The 21,906-nt window shown below is 47.0% G+C and overlaps 1 protein-coding gene across 4 annotated transcripts in view; it reads left to right on the plus strand.

The window, feature by feature from the left end:
• The first annotated feature begins 4,614 nt into the window (after positions 1-4,614).
• The window catches only part of TPK1 (thiamin pyrophosphokinase 1), a 506,485-nt gene continuing 489,193 nt past the window's right edge, over positions 4,615-21,906 (plus strand). Inside the window, exons 1-2 of one of the 4 annotated variants that reach the window (XR_016348922.1) lie at positions 4,615-4,878; positions 5,581-5,640. The gene's annotated coding sequence lies outside the window, so the exon portion shown is untranslated. Of the gene's footprint in view, positions 4,879-5,577; positions 5,641-21,906 lie in introns of those variants that run through there. The other 3 variants (XR_016348921.1, XR_016348920.1, XR_016348923.1) reach the window with 3 other exon arrangements.

A 21,906-nucleotide genomic window follows, 5' to 3' on the forward strand; every position in this document is an offset into this window, starting at 1 on the left:
AGCACCGTCCCATGCCTGCTTGTCTCTGGGTCATGGGTGTAGCAATGCTCCCCTGGGACATCTGTGTCCCTGCAAGAAAGTGCCCACTTTCTAGGCAACATACGGCCTTGCTCAAAAAACACTGTATGTTGGCTGGGCCAACTGTGAGCTTGGCACGCCCCCCACTTCCCATGCCATCTGCACAACTCTGCAGGATCTGCAGGCAGAAGAGAACCTGGGAGGACCTCATGCGGGAGCAGATGGCCTGCCTGCAGTCCCTTGTCCGGGGCCTCAAGGAGGCATGCCAGAAATGGGCCACTGACTGGGAGCAGAGGAAGGCCACCTGGTGCACCAGCATGAGGCGATGTGCTCCTGCTTCACCTCAGTAATGGAGCACATGGTCTTGTGCATGAAGCGGGCCACCATCCACCTCCCTGGTCCCCCATGGCTCCCCTTCCTAGCCCCCTCAGTGACCACCAGGGCCCCAGAACACATGGCAGTGGGACCACTCAGGAAGCCAAATCTTCCTGAGCTGAAGGCAGAGTCTCACAGCTGGCCTTGGATGAAACTCTCCCTCAAGGCCCTTCTGATGAACAAAGCCCCTTAATGTGCTTTCTGTAAGGCACTGGTGTTGGGATGCTCTTATGCCCTGACCAGCTGTTCAGCCTCTTCTCCTCCCCACCCACCCTGGCTTTCACGCAGGTTGTGGAGCATACAGCAGGCCACCACCAGAAAAGGGATGTTGCGCTTGCTGAGATCCAGACGGCTAAGGAGACTCTGGAACCTCCCCTTTAAGCAGCTGAATGCATAGTTCATGGCCATGCGGCATCTGCCCAGCCTGGTGTTGAAGTGCTCTTTGGTAGGGTCCAGGCTGCCTGTGTAGGGCTTCATGAGCCAGGGCAGCAAAGGATAGGCTGCATTGCCCAGAATGCAGATGGACACAGGGCCAGCCTTAGGCCGATTCGGTCGAATCGGGCCCCGCACCTTTGAACCCGGAAGTGCCGGCCGGCGAGTTACAGAGCTGGGACCCTGCTCCACCACTATGTGGAGCTGGGTCTCTCCCCCGGCTCTGCCCAGAGTGGGCCCCGGCCCCCCTTACTGGCCCCCCTGTACGTCCTCCCACCCCGCTCCCAGAGTGTCCCCCTTGGTCCCTGCCATACATGGCTCCTCCTTGCCGCCTGCTGCTGCCCGTGTGCGGCGCTGCACATGGGTGGGGAGGATGCTCGGACGTGATGTGACATCACGGCCCATGATTTTTCAAGTCCTGGGAGGCCACGTTGCGGGGCCTTGCTGGCCCCAGCCCCGCAACCACAACCACAATGTGGAAGGCAGAAGGTAGGGAACAGGCTTGTGCGGTGGCGGTGGCGGGAAGTGAAGAGTCTTGGGCTTAGGTGGAGGTGGGGGGCTTGGGCGGAGGGTGAAGGGTGGAAGGAGAAGGGGCTTGGGCAGGGGGAGGGGAAGGCATCAAGAGACAGGTGCAGGAGAGACAAATGCCACGGGCCAAGGGCAGGAGGGGAGGTGTCAGTGGGAGAGGGCACAGGGTGATGCTGGGAGAGGAAAGGCATTGGGGGCTAGAGGAGGTGCTTGGAGGAGGCTTGAAAGAAGGGGTGGGCATGAGAAAGGAGGGGATGGAGCAAGGCATGTGTGAGGGCACAGAGCGGCAGGAGGGGAATGGGGCAGAGAGTGGTGAGGGAGTGGGCATCAGGGAAAAAGAGGGCAAAGGGAGCAGGGGCAGTAAGGGAAGAGGGAGGCACTAGGAGGGTGCAGGGCTAAGGGAAGGTGCAGATGCCAGGGGATTTTGGGGTGAAACAGAAGGGCAGACACCTGCAGGGGAGGGACCAGCACCAGAGGAGAGAGGCAAGTGCCAGCATGCATCTTTCGGAACAGGCAGGTGTTCCGAAAGATGCGGGTGCCATGCAGCTTTCTCGACCGGCCAACGTTGATGTCAGTGAAGTGTCCCTTGTGATCCACGAGGACCTGCAGCACCATGGAGAAATAACTCTTCCTGTTTATGTAGTTTAAGGCACAGGTGTTGGGGGCCAGAATGGGGATATCTATGCCCCCCGCCTCCGCAGTTGGAGAAGCCCGTGGTGACAAAGCCATCCACAATGGTGTCCAGCATGTGATTGATGGCCTTGGCTACCTGCAGGAGCACAATACCAACTGTGGAATTCCCCACACTTGTTCCCGATGTAGCGGTAGCTGTCCAGCGTGGCGAGCTTCCAGAGTTCAATGGTGATACGCTTTTGCATGGGGATGGTGGGTCTTGGGTGTCCTATTGCATGTGGGCAGGGGTGAGCCACTCATAGAGCTTTAGGAAGGTGGCCTTCTGCATGCAGGAGTTCTGGCACTATTGCTGCTCATCCTATAGCTGCATGGACAATGCAGTCCCACCATTTCAAACTGGTCTCCTGCTGCCGCAAGCTGGTTCTCGTCCTGCTGGAGCTGCATGCGGGCAGTTTGGAAGTACTGCACCATAAGGCACAGCAAGAGGTCTGTGAGGCTGGTACTGCTTTGCAGCACACACTGTCCATTTTGTGTCCTGTGAGGAGGAGTAGCCTGTGAGACGCAGCTGTAGAGAGGAGCCCCTGAAAGCACACATCACAGCTTGCCTGACCAAGCAGCCACAGGAAGTATTTGCCCTCTGCAAAGTGCTTCCAGAGTCTCTAAGTCTGAGGCAGGCTCCAATCAGTGTGGACACACTATTTTGAAATAATTCTAATTAATTTTGATGCTCCCCGATAGTGGGAACACACTAGTTTGGTTTTGTTATTTCGGGAGTTATTATTTCAATCTTACTTATTATGAAATAATTTCCTAGGGTAGACATGCCCCCAGTGAGAGCCCTTCCATAGACTTCCATGTACTTTAGATCAGGCCCAAAGAGTGTACTAGCCTAAGTAGTCCTATTGGCGTAGGAAGGCTGCTTTATTGGGATAAAGCAGTGAATCTCAACCAGTGGTACGAGTACCTTAAGGGGTACTTGAGAGAAGTCTGGAGGATACAGCAAGACAACTGAAATTTGGAGAAAACTGAATTTTTGTTTTAAGTTGTACAGCGCTTTATTATTTTTGTACTTTTTAGACTCACAAATGTCATTGCCCCCCCCCCCCCCACTACGAATAAGTTGTTTAAACAAATGTGTTGCAATGGTAGAAAAAATGTTGTTTGTCAGAAAACTGTAGGTACTGGGGGTACTTATAATTTTTTTTTAAAAGGGGTACTTTATAAAAAAAAAGGTTAAGAAACACTGGGATAAAGCACTGTATTGGGACTTTAGATACTGGCTCAATTTTTAGCTCAGCCACGCCACTGTCTGACCTTGGGCAGGCCACTTAATCTACCCAGTGTCTCTGATCCCCCACTTTAAAATGAAGGTAGTACTTTCCTGTAGCACAGGAATATTCTGAAGAAAGAAGTCCATTAATGACTGTAACATTCAAATGCTACAGTGATGAGAGCAATGTAAGTACTTAGATTGAAGTCAATGGACCATGCCTTATAGTGTTTGCAGAATCAAACTCAGACAGCTTTTGTCCTGGAGATCTTACAATCTATTACCCAAGAACTGTACTTCCTCAGATCTTAATACTAGGCTTTTAAACTGTTCTTTATGGTCCCCCAGCTTTCTTTAATAAACTTTTTCCCAGTCAAAATATCACTCTGTCCAGACCTAGTCCAAGAAAAATAAAACACTAATGTGCTCTCCCTACATTTTTTCTTAGCAAGTTGCTTTTCGATACACATCTTGTAATCTCTCTCTCTGAAAAAATATAAAACATTCAAACATCAGCAAAAGCTTTTTGTAGTATTTGCAATTCTTTTTCTGTACCCATTTCTTCTGTGTCTTATGGTTTGTTGGTAGCCCTTATGGTGGAAAGCTGATCTGACTTGATTTTACAAGGTGCAGAACTGGGTCATTGCCACACTCTTCAGCATGTTGTTGTGAATGGTTTTGTCCTACACTATTATAAGTGAACCAAGAAAAATCTGAGTTATTTCTGCTATAAAAACACCTCTTTTCCATAACTGTTGTCCTTTTGCTGTCTTTCTTTACAGAATGATTGTAAAGCTTAATATTTTCTCCTGAATGCAGCGGTGAAAGTAACTTAAAGTTTCTTACAGGTCCTGTCCTATTGCAACCCAGATTCCAGCCAGCTCTTTAAATAGCTCCCTGCTGACTTTTGCCACAGCTGTTCCAGCTCTTGCTGGACCAATGTACCTGCTTCCTTTCCCCTCTGCCTGAAAAATAAGTCTCCCAGGCTACTCCCTTCTGCCCTAAGAAAAAAGAATCAAGCTGGTACCCCAAACCGCCCCTCCCAAAAAATAACTCACAAGTGGTCTAACGAGCCTCAGGCAGCCAGCCTTGTATGCATCCAAAATGCCCAAAGAGAAATGTAACAAAACACTGTGCCCTAGTTGTGGTGCAACAGGACAGAGCATAAATAAAAAGAGCTGCCATCTCTCTCCTTTTTACAGCTTAGCCAGAAGGCGCAAAAGTCTGGGGGGGGGGGGTGAGTGCTTGAACTCAGGCATCTAACATCCACAGCAGAGCAAGGATCTCGCAGGGGCTGGGCACCTTGCAGATCAGCAGGAGAGGAAGGAGCTCAGCCTCTTAGGACACCTGCAGCTGCCCTGCCCTGTCGCCCCCCCTGCACACACGCTGCTCTCGCTGTGCCTGCCTGCAGGGGCTGAGCACGCTCCCACCAGCCGCTCTTCCTGCTGCTCCCGCCGTTCTAAATCGATCGCAGAGCAACGGATCCCCGTCGCAATCGATGCTATCGCGGTTCCTTCCCCTCGTCCCCACCCGTCCGCTGTCCTCGCCTCCGCCCCTGGCCACCTGCACGCGCCAGGCCCCCACCCCCCCTCCCCCCGCCGCAAAAAGGAACGAAGCCTCAGGTACCTGGGCGCGAGGGCCGGTCTCCCAGCTCGCGCCCGTCTCGTGCTTCGTGCGGGTGGGGGGAGGGGAGAGAGCTGCACGGGCAGCTGCTGCAGCTGCTGCTTCCTAGGCTGAAGCCCACGTGCTGAGCAGCCCCCGGCTATTGCTGCTGTCTCCTCCAAAAGGCTGCTTGTCACTCTTTGCTTCCCGGGAGGGGGGGGGGGGACTGGAGAGCTACACATTCCCTCCACCGTGGGGTGCAGGCTCCTAGGGGAGAAAGAGCCCCCCCCCCCCCCCGTCACTTTTATCAGAACTAAACTTGAAGCTCTCTCCCAGTTTAGTAGCTCAGCAAAGAGGATGCTTCTCAGTCCCTGCCCTCTCTGCGCTGGCTTCTTTAATCTCTGGTGCAGGGTGGCGATATGTCCGTATCAAGGCCAAATTGTGCCTGTGGATCAATCCCCCTCCCCCAACAGAAACGGGCTGGCCTGGCCACGCGTGCTGCAAAGTGACCTGCAAACCAACGCTTTTAAAGCTGTTTGTCTATTATTTCGAAAAATAAATATTCACGTTGGTGTGCACATTTGCTCTACGCCCAGGCAAACTTGATCTGTGCCTTTGCAGGAATCTGCCAGTAAAATAAGAGGTTTAATTGACATCTGAGGAGGTTGGCCAGAACTTGGACTCTTTTTAACCCGCTTTCTGTGTTTTGTTTTGAAAAGCAGAAAGTTAGTAAGCTGCTATGGAACGTGTGTTTGCTCCGCTGGAATGTCTGCTTCCCACTGGTATTGTACCTCTTCTTACTATTTACATCTTTGTAAAGAGTATTACCCTGCAGATAATTATATGTGGTATGCACAGCATTAAAAATTAGAATCTTGCTTTGATGGACAGCTTAGTTATTATCTCTGATTTTGAAAGGTTAATAATATATGGCCTAAAATATTACCCTCTGCTGCTGGTAGACCGAATCAGATGTTATTGTGATGGGCATCATCCCTTGAGAAGGTAAGGAGGGGGGAACATGGTGGAACTAGGGTACAAAGTTCGATTAGTTTGATTTTAAATTGTTTTAAGCAGAGTGGAATTGGTGTGGGCACCTTTGTAGACTTGCTTATTTTGGTTTAAGATTGGCTTTTTCAGTTTAACATAAACTTGTTTCTAATTGTTTTAGATCAACTGAAATAAGAGTGTGCACACACAAGGGCATACACTGGATTAATTATAACTATTTAGGGTTGCTTACTTTCTAATAGCTCAAAACCGAATACCCTCGCCCCTTTCCTGAGGCTTCACCCCCTGCTTATTACATTCCCTCTCCCTTAGGCTACGTCTACATTGGTATGATCTTGTGAAAATACTCTAACGCAAGAGATGTGCTTTTTTGCAAGAGCATCTGTGCCAGTGTAGATGCACTCTTGCACAAGAAAGCTCCAATGGTCATTTTAGCCATCGTGCTTTATTGCGCAAGAAATTCATGTTGCCTGTCTACACTGGCCTCTTGTGCAGGAACAGTTGCACAAGAGGGCTTATTCCTGAGCGGGAGCATCATAGTTCTTGTGATTTCACACATTAGAACGTCAGTGTTCTTGCGCAATAACTCCCCGCCAGTGTAGACAGGCAGCATGTTTTTGCGCAAAAGCATGCCAATGTAGACACAGCCGTAGTGTCTTGCTTTCCCCCACCCTCACTCTCTTTCACTGGGCTGGAACAGAGGGAGTGGCAATTGTGCCCTCCTCCTACCCCCCCCCCCACACAAAGGGTCACATGCACTCACAGTGCTATGGGTGGGGAGGGGTAAGGGGCCAGCATCTGGAGCTCAACTTACCTGGGCCCCATGCTTTGGGGGGACCTGCACGGTCCAGGGAATTAGTGGGGGGAACTGGCACCTGCAGCAGGGGGTCCCCCCCTCACAGAGAGCAGTGGTGGGAAGTGGTGCAACACTGTCCTATCCCATCCCTAGCCAAGAGAAGTGTAGAGTTGGTGCTCAGAGTGGGGATAGTATGTTCTGCTCCCCTCCCTACATGCCAGACCTACTGACCAGTTCCTGAGTGAAGGCGGTGTCAGGACAGGTGGAGACTAGCCTGCCTTATCTCTGCTGCACTGCCACGTGGACTTTTAACAGCCTGTGGGCCTTACTGATCAGAGCCACCAGAGTCCCTTTTTGACAAGGCATTAATCAAAAACCAGATGCTTGGTCATTCTATATCCATTTCACATCACATCTAATAAACTGGTGCAGCTTATCTAAAGCCTCACGTTATGCGTGTATTAGAAAGTTTCGTTGGTTAGTTTAAATATGCTTTTAACTAGTGATGTAAGGGAGTAGTCAACTAGTTGACTACCTGATAAGCATATCGGGTAGTTGAGTTGACTACTTGCTGCCCACTATGTCAGAGGCAGCAAGGGTGGGGGGAGCGGGAGCCAACTTAAAAGCTGGTTCCTCTCAGCACCATCTCTGCTGGGGGAGGGGGGACAAAGGAGTCAGAAACCTGGCTCCTACTACATTTAAATTGCAGAGCTGCAGCACGGGGAGGGGGGGGCATGTAGGAAATGCCCTCTCACCCTTATCAACTAATTGAGTAGTCAATGGAAATTCCATTGACTACTTGATTAGCTGATTAACAGCAATTTAACATTCCTCCTTTTAACCCCACTTAGTTAAACCAGTGCAAATTCCTGAGTGGACACTCTTATTTTGGAATATTTCAAATTGATTCCTATGCCATTTGAGCTAAATGGAAATAAGCGAAATGATTTAAACAGTAATAAGAATGTTGACACAGGCATTTGCACTGGTTTAACTGAATTGGTGTAAATACCAGCTCTAGTTTAGTTGGTTTAATTTTCTCATTTAGTGAAGGCCTACACTTGAGGAGAAGCTGGAGATCTTTGGATATTTTATCTAATATCTTAGTGGATATCTTATCTAATATCTTAGTGGGAAATTGTAGGTGAACATCATGCCCAATACACACTTTGAAGCCACAAATGTGTGTCCACCAATTCTGCCAGGTGAATCTCCATTTTGGATTGATTTTCTGTGTTTTATATTGTGTCATATTTTGAAAATACGTTATTAAATACCTTCTTGCCCTGTGTGTGTTTAAGATATCCTTGTTTGTTTGTTTTATGTATTTTACCATCATTGTAGTATCTGAGAGCCCAAGTCATGGTGCAGGACTCCATTGTGCACAGTACCACACGGTTTCTGATCATAGCTGGATTCTGAGAAGTGTTACTATAATATAAATATTAAGTAATACTTTGTAAAAAGAATTCTGGTGCTTTGGTAAAGGGGATTGAATGCTTCATTATAATGCATTGATAGTACTGTTGCTGGGTAGATTTATTTAAGCTACTGTGGGGTGGGAATTGGGTAGGTAATATTGTTACTAGCAAGCAGACATGCAGGAAAATAAGAGTCTATTTATCCTAAAATATTAAAACAAATATTTTTATCTATTATTAATTTAAACTTTTCCCCAACTGTTTTCCAACTGTTTTTTGAATTAATTTTGTCTTAGTATGTTTTAAGTTTTTTTCCTTATTGCACCTATTTGCAGAGTGTTTAAAGTTACTAAAAAGAAAGACTTATATGAACTATTCCTAATAAACAGATACTGGACATCAGAGGGCAGCATGTATTTGGGGCACTGTTGGTTTTGGTTAGAAAGGTAAGTAGTGTTTGAAGAATTAATTGATTGCCTTAAATAATCCAGTTTCTGAGACAGAGGGGCACAGTAAAAATGTAATTAAAACTTAAAAATCCCAGTTTAACTCTATCTATAGCCATACCTTAGATGTGTATCTGCCACCATTTATTTTGTAAAATAGTTGCTGTGCATCGTCAGCTATATTCAGTAGTCAACTTTACATGGTAGTTTAGGGTAACATACACCTGGAAACCATATATACAGTCTTGTCCTCATTAGGGATGTTAAAATTTGATTAATCAACTAATCCAAGTCGATAGAATTTCCATCGACTGTTCAATTAGTTGATAAGAGCTCTTCCGCTTTGAAATGTATCAAGAGCCCACTGGGATGCTGCTATATTTCAAAGGCAAAAGTGCCATGCGGTGTGCTGCCTTTGAAATGTACAAGAGTCCCAGCAGGAACTCTTGTACATTTCAAAGACTGAGCCTGGGACCAGGCAGGGGACTCTTGTACATTTGAAAGGTGGAACTCCGCTTCCCCCTGATCCCTCCCAGAGAGCTGGAGCTGGGGGAACTGGTACCAGAACCCCCCAGCACCCTCTCCTTTTCCCCTCCTTGTTGCCTCTTTCTGATAGAGGCAGCAAGGAGGGGGGAGTGCAACTAGTCAATTAGTAGCTTATATCCCTAATCCTCACTAGCAAAAGTTGCTTTGGTTTTGAATACTTCCAGTAGTATGGTTCTGTACCAGCGATGGCCAAATTTACTGACCTCAGCTGCATAGAATAATCTTCATAACCTCAAGAGCAAGACATAGTTGTCTGGGACTCAAGGATTCTGCCCTGTGGCCGATGGTAGGGCTTGGGACTTGTGCACCATTGAAGCCCTGAGACCTACCAGTCTGTTAAGAGGGAAAATGGGGAAGAGAGTGCACAATGGGCTCTGGGAGCCACAGTTTTAACTATAAAAGAGCCACATATGGCTTATAATAATTTGCTTAAGATATATTTAGGGACTTCTATAGTGAAACACACTTTGTTTAAAATTGAGAGAGGTGTAGAGTTTAGGAGCAGAATTGAGCCCTAACGAGCTGATTACAAACACCAGGCTGAATATTTTCCTCTCAGAAAAGTGAGACAGCAGTGGGGTTTATTACTGTATCTGACTTGTGGATTGTGAATTTTAATGAGTGATAGGTCCAGGCCAAAGTCCCATATTCTCTCTGGGCATGTATTTTATGACTAAGATTCCTGCTTTGCGTGGCACCCCGGTGCTAAAGTCAAGGACAGCTATAAGTAAATAAAAAATGGAGGTTCTTATTAATTTAATTATGGAAGTGAGTAATATAGTCATCTGAAGAAATGGGTGGTGCCCACGAAAGCTCAGGATACTATATATTTTTGTTAGTCTTTAAAGTGCTAGAGGACCATTGTTGTTTTTTGCTTTTTTTAGTTACACACTAACATGGCTACTCCCTGAGACTTGTAGTCACTAGAGCAGTTTCCCAAACTACGGGCTTTGGGAAAAAAATACTGGGCCTAAGTGTGGCTGCCAGGAGAGGAGAGGAGTGGGGTGGGCTGGGAGGAGGGGTGTGTGTGTTTGGGAAACCGGCCCCCTGGAAGCAGGGTTGGGGGCAGCAGGTGGTCTGGTGGAGATCGGCGGGGGTGGAGAGAGCAGCAGGCGGGTGGGCGGTGGAAGCAGGGCAGGACGGGGAGGGAAGGGCTGGCCAGAGGAGATTGGGAGAAGGATGACTGGAGAACCAGCCTCCGGAGGCAGGGCTGGCCAGGGGCAGCGGGGCTGGCCAGGGGAGATCGGGAGGAGAAGTGGGGGAGAATCAGCCAGCTGGGAAAGGGTCGGGGGGAGCGGTGCTGGTCGGGGGAGGTAGTGGGCGGGGAGAACGGCTGGTGGAAGTAGGGCTGGACAGGGCGGGGGGAGGGGAGGGCTGGACGAGAGAGATGGGGAGGAGGAGGATGGGAGAACCAGCTGCTGAAAGCAGGGCTGGACGGGGGCAGCGGGGCTGGCCACGGGAGATTGGGAGGAGAAGCAGGGGAGAACTGGCCGGCTGCGAGGGGGGAATGGGGCTGGCCAGGGGAGATCGGTGGGAGGCGGGGGGGAAACCAGCCGCCAGAAGCAGGGCTGGATAGGGGCAGCAGGGCTAGACAGGGGAGATGGGGAGGAGAAGCAGGGTGGGGGGGAGTAAATCGGCTGGCGGGAAGCAGGACTGACCCGGGCACATGCAGACTCGGGCACATGAGTGAGTCCAGCCCTGAGGATTCCAGTTTGCGTCCCCTCCCCCGTGCCCCTTCTCGAGTAGTTGCGAAATGCCTGGCTGGTGGACACACTCAGGCAGCGTGAGCACATCCACCAGCCAGGCAGTTCGCAGCTACAGACTGATACACCTAATAATAATAAAACTTTCCTAATTAGAAAATACCAGACTGTCCGGTACAAAACTGGACACCTGGCAACGCTACTCCTCCTTGCACCCTCCCTCCTAGCCAGATACCCCACCCCCAGTCTGCTCCTGCTCCCACCTCCTGGAGTGCCCATGTGGCGCCGGCACCCCAAGCCCTCGCCCAGGCAGGGTGGAGGATGCAGCCGGGTGAAACACTGAAAATGTATTCATTTTTAATTCTTTTTTTATATGCGTTTATGTTTTTGGGCTGCAAAAAACAGTACTGAAAAAAAAAACGGGTTCCAACTAGAGTAAAAAGTTTCGGAAACCCTGGTCTAGCCAGCTTTCTATCCATCTTACAGTCCATTTATCCAATCCATATTCCCTTAACTTGCTGGCAAGAATATTGTGGGTGACTGTATCAAAAGCTTTGCTAACGCTGGCACTGGGGCTTTGGGAGGACCAGAAACAACTTATCTGAATAGTCATCATTTGATTAATGAATATGCAAATGAATGTTACCAGTCCTCCATAATGTCGTGAATGGATCTACTGGTTCCTATGTCAAAAAGTTTGGGGACCCCTGCACTAGAGTATTCTTTGCATTAGTTATTTTCATATTAAATATTTTTTTTTTGTTTCACCCATATTTTTAAGTGCAGTGCAGTTGTATGTATTGTAACACTGTGAAAGGAAAACCACAGAGAAGCTGGAGGGTTTGATGTGTGGCTGAGGTAGTTGGTGCTTTTGACAACTGTAAAAGTGATGAGAGCGTTTGATTTTTGGCACCCAAGGGAATCATTGAACTTTTTGGCAATGGAAAGAGGATGCCTGCCCACTTTGGGTGGTCAGAAGTAAAGTGGATTTTGAATTTTCATGGCAAGGGTTGAACTCCTACCTCATCACTCCTGTAGCAGATTCCTCCTTTCATGTCCTATAAATAATCACCGCTTATTCAACAGCAATGGGTAAGCTCATCGATATAATTGGATGTTTGTGCTCAATTGATTTGCAATGAAATTAACAATGTCTGTATCATCATTGTTAAAAAGGGTGGTGGCTTTTTACAGTGAAATAACCAACATATGATGGTTATCCCACTGTAAAATCCTAGTATCTAAGCTGGACCTCACCTAATTCCTCTAGGATTTTATAGCAGGATACCTAATGTGTGTTAGTCATCCTATAATGGAAAACACATGTATTTTGGCAATGAAGGCATGGCAAATTATGATGTTTAAAATGTCAGTAGCTAGCATCAGTTCATGCTCTCTTGCAGGGCTGTGCAAGATGTGGCCTCAGGGCCAGATCTGACTTGCCTAACATTTTGATCCAGCCTATGGACTGCATCTGGCTGCTTTCTATTTCTATCTTGCTGCCCATGTCACTGAATTTCCAGGCAGCGGCTCAGGCAGCAGGATTCTATTAAAATTGCTCACAGCTCCCTATTGTGGTGCTTCCCCAGCAGGAACCAGAGCTGTGAGCCCTTTAACCCCAGCAATCCCAGGCAGCTGCCAGGCAACACACATGGTAGCAGTGGAGCTGTGATTCCTTTGCTGTGTTTTTAGTTCAAAGCCTCTGGTCCATACAGCTCTGGGGGGAGGGTAGCCCCGAGCTCTGCCCCTTCCACTCGGGCCTTCTAGGGTGAGGCTGGCCCATGACCACAGACCAAAATTTATTAAGTGGCCCCTGGCAAAAATTAGTGCTCACCTCTGCTCATTACAATGAATGGGTGGGGGAAAGCATTTAATGGCTCTCCAGTGTCTTTGTGAGACTGCCTCTGCAGACAGTATTTCTTTGATTTACATTTGTTTCACATTTGGAAAGTTACATGTGCAACCAGGGACCTAGACACTCTTTTAAAAACTAAAACTTGATTCTTCAGCCCAGCTACGTGGTGCAGCGTGGAGTGTATACATAGTTGTGCAAGCCTGTTACAGCAAATGCATGGGGCTCTCATCAGATAACACACATTACACTTTGTAAAATCATTTAAAAAGTAGAGAGGTAAGAATGCAGGGAGGAAGGATAGCTCAGTGGTTTGAGCCTTGGCCTTCTGAACACAGAGTTGTGAGTTCAATCCTTGCAGAGGCCATTTAGGGACTTGGGGCAAAAATTTGTCAGGGATGGAACTTGGTCCTTTTGTTAAGGCAGGGGACTGGACTCAATGACCTTTCAAGGTCCCTTCCAGTACTAGGAGATAGGCAATCTCCATTAATTTTTTTTTTTTAATAAATGTATCCATGGAACTAATAAAAGCCATAGCGGTTACATGTGCTGCAGGCTTTGCAGCATAAAGCTTGTTTAAGAGCCCACATCGAAGCCTCCCTGGAGTGGGGCCATCAGGCTCTGCAGCAGGCACCCAAGTCAGCCTGTAACCAGGCCCACCATGGACAGAGGTGAAGTTTACCAGTCAACTTCTTACATCCCTAATAAAAAGCATGTTTTCTTTTTTCAGAAAGACCTCGGACCTTCTATAATGTGTACCACCTTTGTTTCCCTCCTGTTGTTTTGTTTATAGCCTTTCCCTGCACACTGGTGATCTTTGGTGTTTTGTCCAGATTTCCCTGCGTGGATACTGCAGGGAGACTGGTAATATTAAACTTGAACTACAGTGGACTTTGAGAGTTCCATGCCTTTGTCTCCTTAACGTTGGTGTGCTACTGTGTGCGTCAGACAAGCCTGCACGTGATTAGTACTAGGAATCTTTGGGTGGTAGGGTATGCTAGCTCCACTTACTCAGAAATATTGCTCATATGGAGCAGTGTGTTGTGTGATCTGCAGTGGGTTTCTGTTTGTTTCCATGGGTAATTCTAACTTTACTGTTTTAACTTATCAAAGCCCTTTCGTGTGCAGCTTAAATGTGGAGTTTATTTAGTTTTAAGAAGGCCCCAATACAACTTCTGTCATTTCCTAACTTCTGCCAAACAAGAAGAATGAACAAGAGATGTTTCTTCCATTGCCCAAGTACACCGCCAGAGTAGCTCCCTGGTGACCACTTCCTTATCATCCCTTCTGCAGAAGGAAAGGCACTGTGTAGCAGAGAGTCTTTTTTCCTTGCTTTCCGTATCCTGGCCCAGAAAGTGCTCCATGAAACTATTCCTCACATCACTGTGGGGAGTGTGAGCCATTTGTGGAGGCTGTCTCTTATAACCTGTCCCGTGTTCTTTGTGCATCAGACCCACAGCAGCTTTGGGGTGGTAGTTGAGGCTTGGATTTGGGTTACTTAGAAGAGGATGTATTCTTTGATGGTCTCCTTACCCTTTCATCAACTTGAGCAGGCTTTCAGGTTTTATCAAAATGATTATTTTAAGTAAGTCTTAAAACTTAAGTGTATATGGGCTGCATTGATGTTATAGTTATTTCGCCAGTGTCCAGAATCACGTTGTCTCTAGTTAAATGAGCCAAAGCTGTTTCAGGTTTAAAAGAATATTGCAAAGTAACTGTCTGTAAAGCTGAAATGTCCATTTATTGCAGGTAAGTGTTACCCCTTCCCCCTCCATTTGAAGCTAGTGCTTTGTTCTGTTAAAGCAAGGTCACCTGTAAGTCACAAGCAAGCCACAAGAGAGAACAAATAGTGTTTTACAATATATGGCAGTACCGTTCTTTCTGTACACAGGAACTATAAAGTTCTGCATTGAATTTAAGGGAAAGAGAGCAGGAGGAAGCAGCAGTCAGCAACCTAACTACTGTTCCATCAATCCACAAGATTTAGGGCTGGTCTGAACAACAAAGTTAGGTTGCCGTAAGCCACCTTGCTTCAACCTAGTTGTGCAGGTGTCTGAATTGAATTTATTTCTCAACAATGTAAGTGCCTTGTTATGCTGGCTTGTAACTCCAGCTAACTGAGCAGAGTTGAGCCAAAGTGCACATTACCAAGACTGATGTAGAGCAAGTGTGGATGCTCCATTTTCTTATGTGGACCCTAATAGGCCTTGGGCAACTGTTCTGCAATGGCCAGCACTGGCTGCTCTGGTCTCACTTGTGAATTCCACTGTCTAGGGGTGTAATGGACAGGAGGAGTGCTGACCAGCACCCGGTGACTAAGGGGTTAAGCTCAGGTAGCTAGCAAAGGTGTTGGCCAGGGAGCCAGGAGAACCAACTGAGATAGTGTTGAAATCTGAATTGGATATAGATTTCTTGCGTGCTTTCTCTGTGTGGGAGAGAGAAACCAGGAGTTGAGGGACACAGAACGATTTAAACCCAGGCAGGACTACTATGTCTCCAAGGAATTTGGGGCATGGGAGTGGACTGAGCAAAGAGAAAAGTGAAAGTATATAAGGGCGAAAGTGAATCTAGTTGCGTTCTAGGTAATTTTTCTTTATTTTGTGGTTTGGTTTGAACTGCTTTGTGTGAATCTGTGCCTCCCCTCCCCATTTACCATCAACCACTGTGCCCAGAGACTTTTCTCTGTGTTTTAATTTATTTTGCTTAGTTGCTCTGTAACATTTAGAAACCAAGTATGCCTTAATCACGTTTAATTTTTGTTTTTAAAAATAACATCACTTTTTTAAGGTGACGATTTGATTCTTGTGTCCTGGAAGGTCTGTCTGTCTGTGTGTATCTGCATGCCTCAGACTGCAGCTTGTTTTTCTCTTGTATTTCTTTCAAGCTCTTTTGGGGCAAAAGAGCTTGGGGTATTCTTGGGTGTGGGTTCAAGTGTTCACCCCTGGTTTTAGGGATAAAATCACTTGATGGTGGCAGCTTGTTTGTTTATTTCTTAGAGCCGGGAAATTTGTGACTCTGGGTAGTTTTGATAACCAGTGTCCATAGAGGCAAAGTTTTTAAGCTCTCTTGCAGGCCCTCACCTTCTGCACTTGGAGTGCCAGAGTAGGGAACAGCCCTGACAAAGGGTCACAGAAACTGGAAAGCCTCCCACCCCTTTAAAGCCCTGTACATGTTTAATATGCCTTTTTCTTATTATCCAGCTTGGTAAGCTTACTGAAAAGTTCTCTAGTCTTGTATGCAGCTGCCTATGACCATGCTGGCTACATGCTTTCTAGCTTGGGTAGACAGGAAATATGGATTCTCCTGGGCTTGTGGGGAGAAGAAGAGGCCATGTAAGCACAGCTATGAATCAGTCATAAAAACATCAGCATTTTATGAGTAGGTTGCACCGGGAGTGCAGGCGAAGGGATATGACAGGAGTCAGCAGCACTGCTGTGTGAAAGTGAAGTCACTGCAGCAAGTGTATCAGGGAAGCCTATAATGGATCTGGGCCAAGTGTCAGGAAGAGATACCAGCTAGAATCACCACTTCCTGTGAAAAATGGTGCCAAGATTAGGGATATTAAAATGCGTTTCTTTAGGTAAATGTGTAACCACTGGAAGTGTCAGTGGTTAAATGTTAATATGCAGGTGGGACTGCTCCTGCCCCATGTTGCTGCCTCTGTACCAGAGGCAGCAGCGGAAGTAGAGGAATGGAGTTGTCTCTGTGGGAGCTGGTACACGTGGGGAGTTGGCTTGAAAACTGGCTCCCTGAGCGTATCCGCTCCCGCCTGTCCTCCCCCCTCTCTGCTGCCTCTGATACAGAGGCAGCAGTGTGGAAGGGGAGTGGGCTATGTGTGTAACCGTGCACATTAACCAGTGAGCTCAGGCTCATCGGTTAACTATGTATATGAGTACACGTTTGCATCCCTAGCGAAGATTCAGTGGTCTTACGCTATACTCATAGCTTTGTGCAACCAAACAATTCCCTCGTCATTTCCCTCCTTTTTTGGCAGGCCATGCTCACCACTGGTGCTGTGAATGGCACTGGGCACAAGCATTGCAAAGCAGAAGTGTCAATAATCAACTCTTGCCTAAAACGTTAGAACAAAAGAGTTCTGAATATTAACTATCACTTTCCATTGTGACTGTGCAGACAACAGTTTCTTGGTGTGTGTTATCTGCCACTGTGGCCTTGAAGGATTCCCCTTCCCCACCTACTGAACGCCTGAACCAAACAAGAAGGTGAAAGAGGAGAACTCAAGAGGATGTGTTCAATGACATCCTGCAGTCCAGTTCTGCATCAGACCATGATGCAGACCACTTCTAGCGGAGTGCCCCAAGGTTCGGTTCTAGGACCGGTTTTGTTCAATATCTTTATTAATGACCTGGATGAGGGGATGGATTGCACCCTCAGCAAGTTTGCAGATGACACTAAGCTAGGGGGAGAGGTAGATATGCTGGAGGGCAGAGATAGGGTCCAGAGTGACTTAGACAAATTGGAGGATTGGGCCACAAGTAATCTGATGAGGTTCAACAAGGACAAGTGCAGAGTCCTGCACTTGAGACGGAAGATTCCCAAGCATAGTTACAAGCTGGGGGCCAACCAGCTAAGTAGTAGTTCTGCAGAAAAGGACCTGGGGGTTACAGTGGATGAGAAGCTGAATATGAGTCAACAGTGTGCCCTTGTAGCCAAGAAGGCTAATGGCATATTAGGTTGCATTAAGAGGAGCATTGCCAGCAGATCCAGAGATGTCATTATTCCCCTTTATTCGGCATTGGTGAGGCCACATCTGTTCAGTATTGTGTTCAGTTCTGGGCCCGCACTAAAAAAGGATGTGGACGCATTGGAGAGGGTCCAGCGGAGGGCAACCAAAATGATTAGGGGGCTGGAGAATATGACCTATGAGGAGAGGCTGAGGGAGATGGGTCTGTTTAGTCTGCAGAAGCGAAGAGTGAGGGGGGATTTGATAGCAGCCTTCAACTTCCAGAAGGGAGGTTCCAAAGAGGATGGAGAAAGGATGTTCTCAGTAGTGACGGATGGCAGAACAAGGAGCAATGGTCTCAAGCTGTGGTGGGAGAGGTCCAGGTTAGATATTAGGAAAAAAATTTTCACTAGGAGAGTGGTGAAGCACTGGAATGGGTTACCTAGGGAAGTAGTGGAGTCTCCATCCCTAGAGGTGTTTAAGTCCCGGCTTGACAAAGCCCTGTCTGGGTTGATTTAGATGGGATTGGTCCTGCCTAGAGCAGGGGGCTGGACTTGATGACCTTCTGATGTCTCTTCCAGTTCTATGATTCTATGATAAGGGGGTGGTTTGAGAACATGATCTTGGTAACTAATTGACAATTCATTATCAGTGGGAAATAGGTCAGTGGAGAGATGATAGGAGTTACTATAGAGAACTTTCTGGGTGTCTGGCTGGTGAGTCTTGCCCACATGCTCAGGGTTTAGCTGATCGCCATATTTGGGGTCGGGAAGGAATTTTCCTCCAGGGTAGATTGGCAGAGACCCTGGAGGTTTTTCGCCTTCCTCTGTAGCATGAGGCACAGATCACAGCTGCATCTTGGGGCCTTCAAAGTATTTGAAGGCTTCAATATCTGAGACATAGGTGAGAGGATTATTCTAAGAGGGGTGGGTGAGATTCTGTGGCCTGCACTTTGCAGGGGGTCAGACTAGATGATCATAATGGTCCCTTCTGACCTTAAAGTCTATGAGTCTGAGACCTAGAGGACGAACATTAAACAGTGTTTGGAGACCAAGGAGGAGAAGTAGAGGGAGATGCACCAGGACATAATGAGGGTTTCTTTGGCGGCAAACACAGTTCTTGCACACACTTGTGGACTTGCAGTATCAACAATCATAGGCTTGCCTCCCTCTGCAGTTACTAGAGAACACTGCTACAGCATCTCCCTGTGCACCCCCTCAACCTTCCATCTGGCTTCAAGAGACTACATCCTTAACCCTCCCACACCATACCAGTGAGCATTAAGGAGAATGACAGTTTCACATACGCTGACTTGTGCAAGTCTTGGTAGCTGAATGTGAAGCTAAAATGGACACACCTGTCCTATTGCCTTCATGAATTCTTTTCCGTTAACTTATGAAATTTTTATGCATTTGCTTTTAAATTGCACAGATTTTCCTTTGTGCTGGTTTTGATACTCTATACAATTCTATTATTAAGAAAATAATTCTTCTTTATTAGTCAACAATTATATGCTGCAGAGTACCTAGCTGTTCTGAAAGCCCCCACTTGTTACTGTACAGTAAGATACAACTCGTACGGTCAGGGACAATGTTATACTCATAAATGTACAGAAAACTATAAAAGCAATAGGTGCACTAACGGTGTTATTGTACATCTAGGAATATAAGTACCACACAATTCTTAACAGGCCCCAAAACAGGGAGAGCGCAGTATTTCACAATGCATTATTGTGGCTCACTCTTAAAGTTCTCTTTCAAATCCTTTGTGAGCTATATAGTTCCATGTTGAATTGTTCTCGGAGCCTTTGTGTCAGGCAAGTATGCAAATACATAGGCTAAGTCTACACTTAAAACATTAAAACGCAGTGCTTTAAAGTGAAAGTATGGCCATGGAAAGAGCTTTCCTTGCACTGTAGGTAAACCACTTCCACAAGGGGAATAGCTGGTAGCCGATTTACTGTACAGCCCACTCCCCTGCCACACTGATGCCTCTGTTATTGCTGCTGTGGGGGGGGGGGGGCGCGAGGGTTTTTCAAAAATCAAAAAGGGGGGCACGATGCCAAAAATGTTGGGAACCACTGTTATAGAGGGAGGTTCCTGTCGGTTTCCCTTACTTCTCGCAAGGAGTATAGGCGCCAGCTAGAGTTGCCTCTGTGTTTGATTTATGGGTCTTAACTAGACCTGCTAAATTAAATGATCATGATCTCCAGCATGGCGAGTGAAGGCGTGCCCTCAGATTGTCTTGTTTCATTGCTGTGTAGAATTCTGGACTCTGGGTGCAACTTGAGCTCTGGGACCCTCTTACCTTGCAGGGTCCTAGAGCCTGGGCTACAATACCTCATGTTAGCTGAACCACTGATACAAACTGTATACAGGTTTCAGATAGAAGTAAACAATGAGGTTTGATATCTGAATATGGAAAACAATATAAAAAATTGTTTTCCATATTCAGATATCAAACCTAAATTTTGGCTTCTGTTTGAAACCAACCTGAATGCAATTTGTATGTATTTGTAAATGTGAATCCATCCCAAATAAAGTAGGAGCTGAATATAAAAAAGAAAATGCAATCATTTGTTACACAGGAAGAAACATATTAGGTGACTGGTTCAGGCTTGGAAGTCTTGGGTTCCAAAAATCACTAAGCCTTCTATCTTCCCAGTCCAACTTACACTTGTATTTGTGATCTCTTTTCAGCTTGTATGTGTGAAGACTTGTTTGCCCAGGCTTCATGCAAGTTTTTGGGTAGTAAAACATTGCATTTGATCTCAGTTACGTTTAGAGCAAAACCTAATAGAAATGTAATTCCTGCCCCTATTCACTGAAAAACAAGTACTCTTGGTAATCCTTCTACAGGCTTCCAAATGTAATAAGCTTATTAGGTGTGGATCTAATCACAGGGATATTGCTAACAACATTGTTGATTGACAACTTAATCCAGATTTTTTTTTAATTGCTAGTGAAAATTTATCTCTGTTTAACACACTCAAAGTAACCTATCCAAGAGGATAAACTTCCTTGGCAGTTATGCAAGATGAAGTCCAGTCAAAACAAAACATTAAAAAAAATGTAGTGGCAGATCTCATCCAACACAAAATCAGCAAGAAAGCATTTTACTCTGCATGCAGCCACCTAGCCCTAATGCCATAGATGAGTCTTACTATTCCAAATCCCATGTTCACAGAAGGTCCTATGATCAGTATAGTAAAACTCCATTGGTCCGGCATCCAGTGCTCCGGCACTCCTGATGGTCCAGCACCATCGGGAACCCGGAAGTATTCGGGGAAGCCGGACAATTGGAGCTGCTCGGCGCCTGGCTTCTCCGATTCAGCCGCTGCTGAAACTGACCAGCAGCTGAATCAGGAATGCCGGGGGCAGAGCAGCTGGGGTGCTGGCGGGTTGGTCCCGTAGCGCCGCCCCTCAGGGCTGTGGGACCAACCCAGCAGCACCCCAGCTGTTCTTGGGGATGCCTGGGACAGAGCAGTTGGGGTGTTGCTGGGTTGGTCCTGCAGCGCCGAGGGGCGGCGCTACGGGACCAACCCGCCAGCACCCCAGCTGCTCTGCCTCAGGCGTCCCCGATTCAGCCACTGCTGAAACTGACCAGCGGCTGATTCCGGGAAGCCCGAGGCAGAGCAGCTCCAATTGTCCAGCTGCCCTGAGCACTTCTGGGTTCCCAATGGTGTCGGACCATCAGGAGTGCCAGAGCATTGGATGCCAGACCAATAGAGTTTTACTATACTGACCATAGGACTTTCTGTGAATACTGCAAATTCCAGCTTCCCGGGCTTCCCGGAATCAGCCGCTGCTGAAAGTGACCAGCAGCGGCTGAATCGGGGATGCCTGGGGCAGATCCGGACTATTGCAAGGGGGGCTATGAAGGTTCTGGGGTGGCATCCCCCTAACCCCACCCCAGACCCTCATAGCCCCCCCTTTCTGATAGTCTGGCACATCTAATAATCTGGCACCCCCTGAGTCCTAAAGGTGCCAGATTATCGGAAGTTTACTGTGTTGTTTTGGACCAAGGGTCAAACAAATGTTAACATCAAAGAGATCATCTTATACCTCCCCACTGTGTCCTCACATGGCTTGTTCATCTCCACCACAACCCAGACCTAACGCCCACCTTTAGATATCCAAGTCTGATTACTTTGGTCTATTTCTGTAAGTGGAAAATGATGTTTTAAAAACATCTTTTACATGCTGATATGTATATGAATCTATCTGTGAATAGAAGATTTTACACAGACAAGTGATGAATGCAAATAGCGGTGATAATGCATCATTAAGTTTGCATCCTTAAAAACTTAGCAAATTGAAAAGTTCAGTTTTCTTCAGCAACATTCACTCAGCTACATTATAGATAGTACATATAGCATTTTTGAAATGTTATTAAATTTCTTTCTTGCTATATACTCAGTTGCTACTAAGGGGCTCTTGCTATCATTTCCTGGGATTGATTTTTTTTTTAATAGTAGCAGAATTTTCTCAGTAGAGAATACTGCCTTTGTAACTTGTCTTCATGGATTGCCTGCCATAACCTATGTCTGGAACGCATCAAGGTATGATGCAAGGTATGTCTGTCAGGCC

The sequence above is a fragment of the Pelodiscus sinensis genome, chromosome 2 (assembly GCF_052426305.1).
Source record: "Pelodiscus sinensis isolate ZL-2025 chromosome 2, ASM5242630v1, whole genome shotgun sequence".
NCBI lineage: Eukaryota > Metazoa > Chordata > Testudines > Trionychidae > Pelodiscus > Pelodiscus sinensis.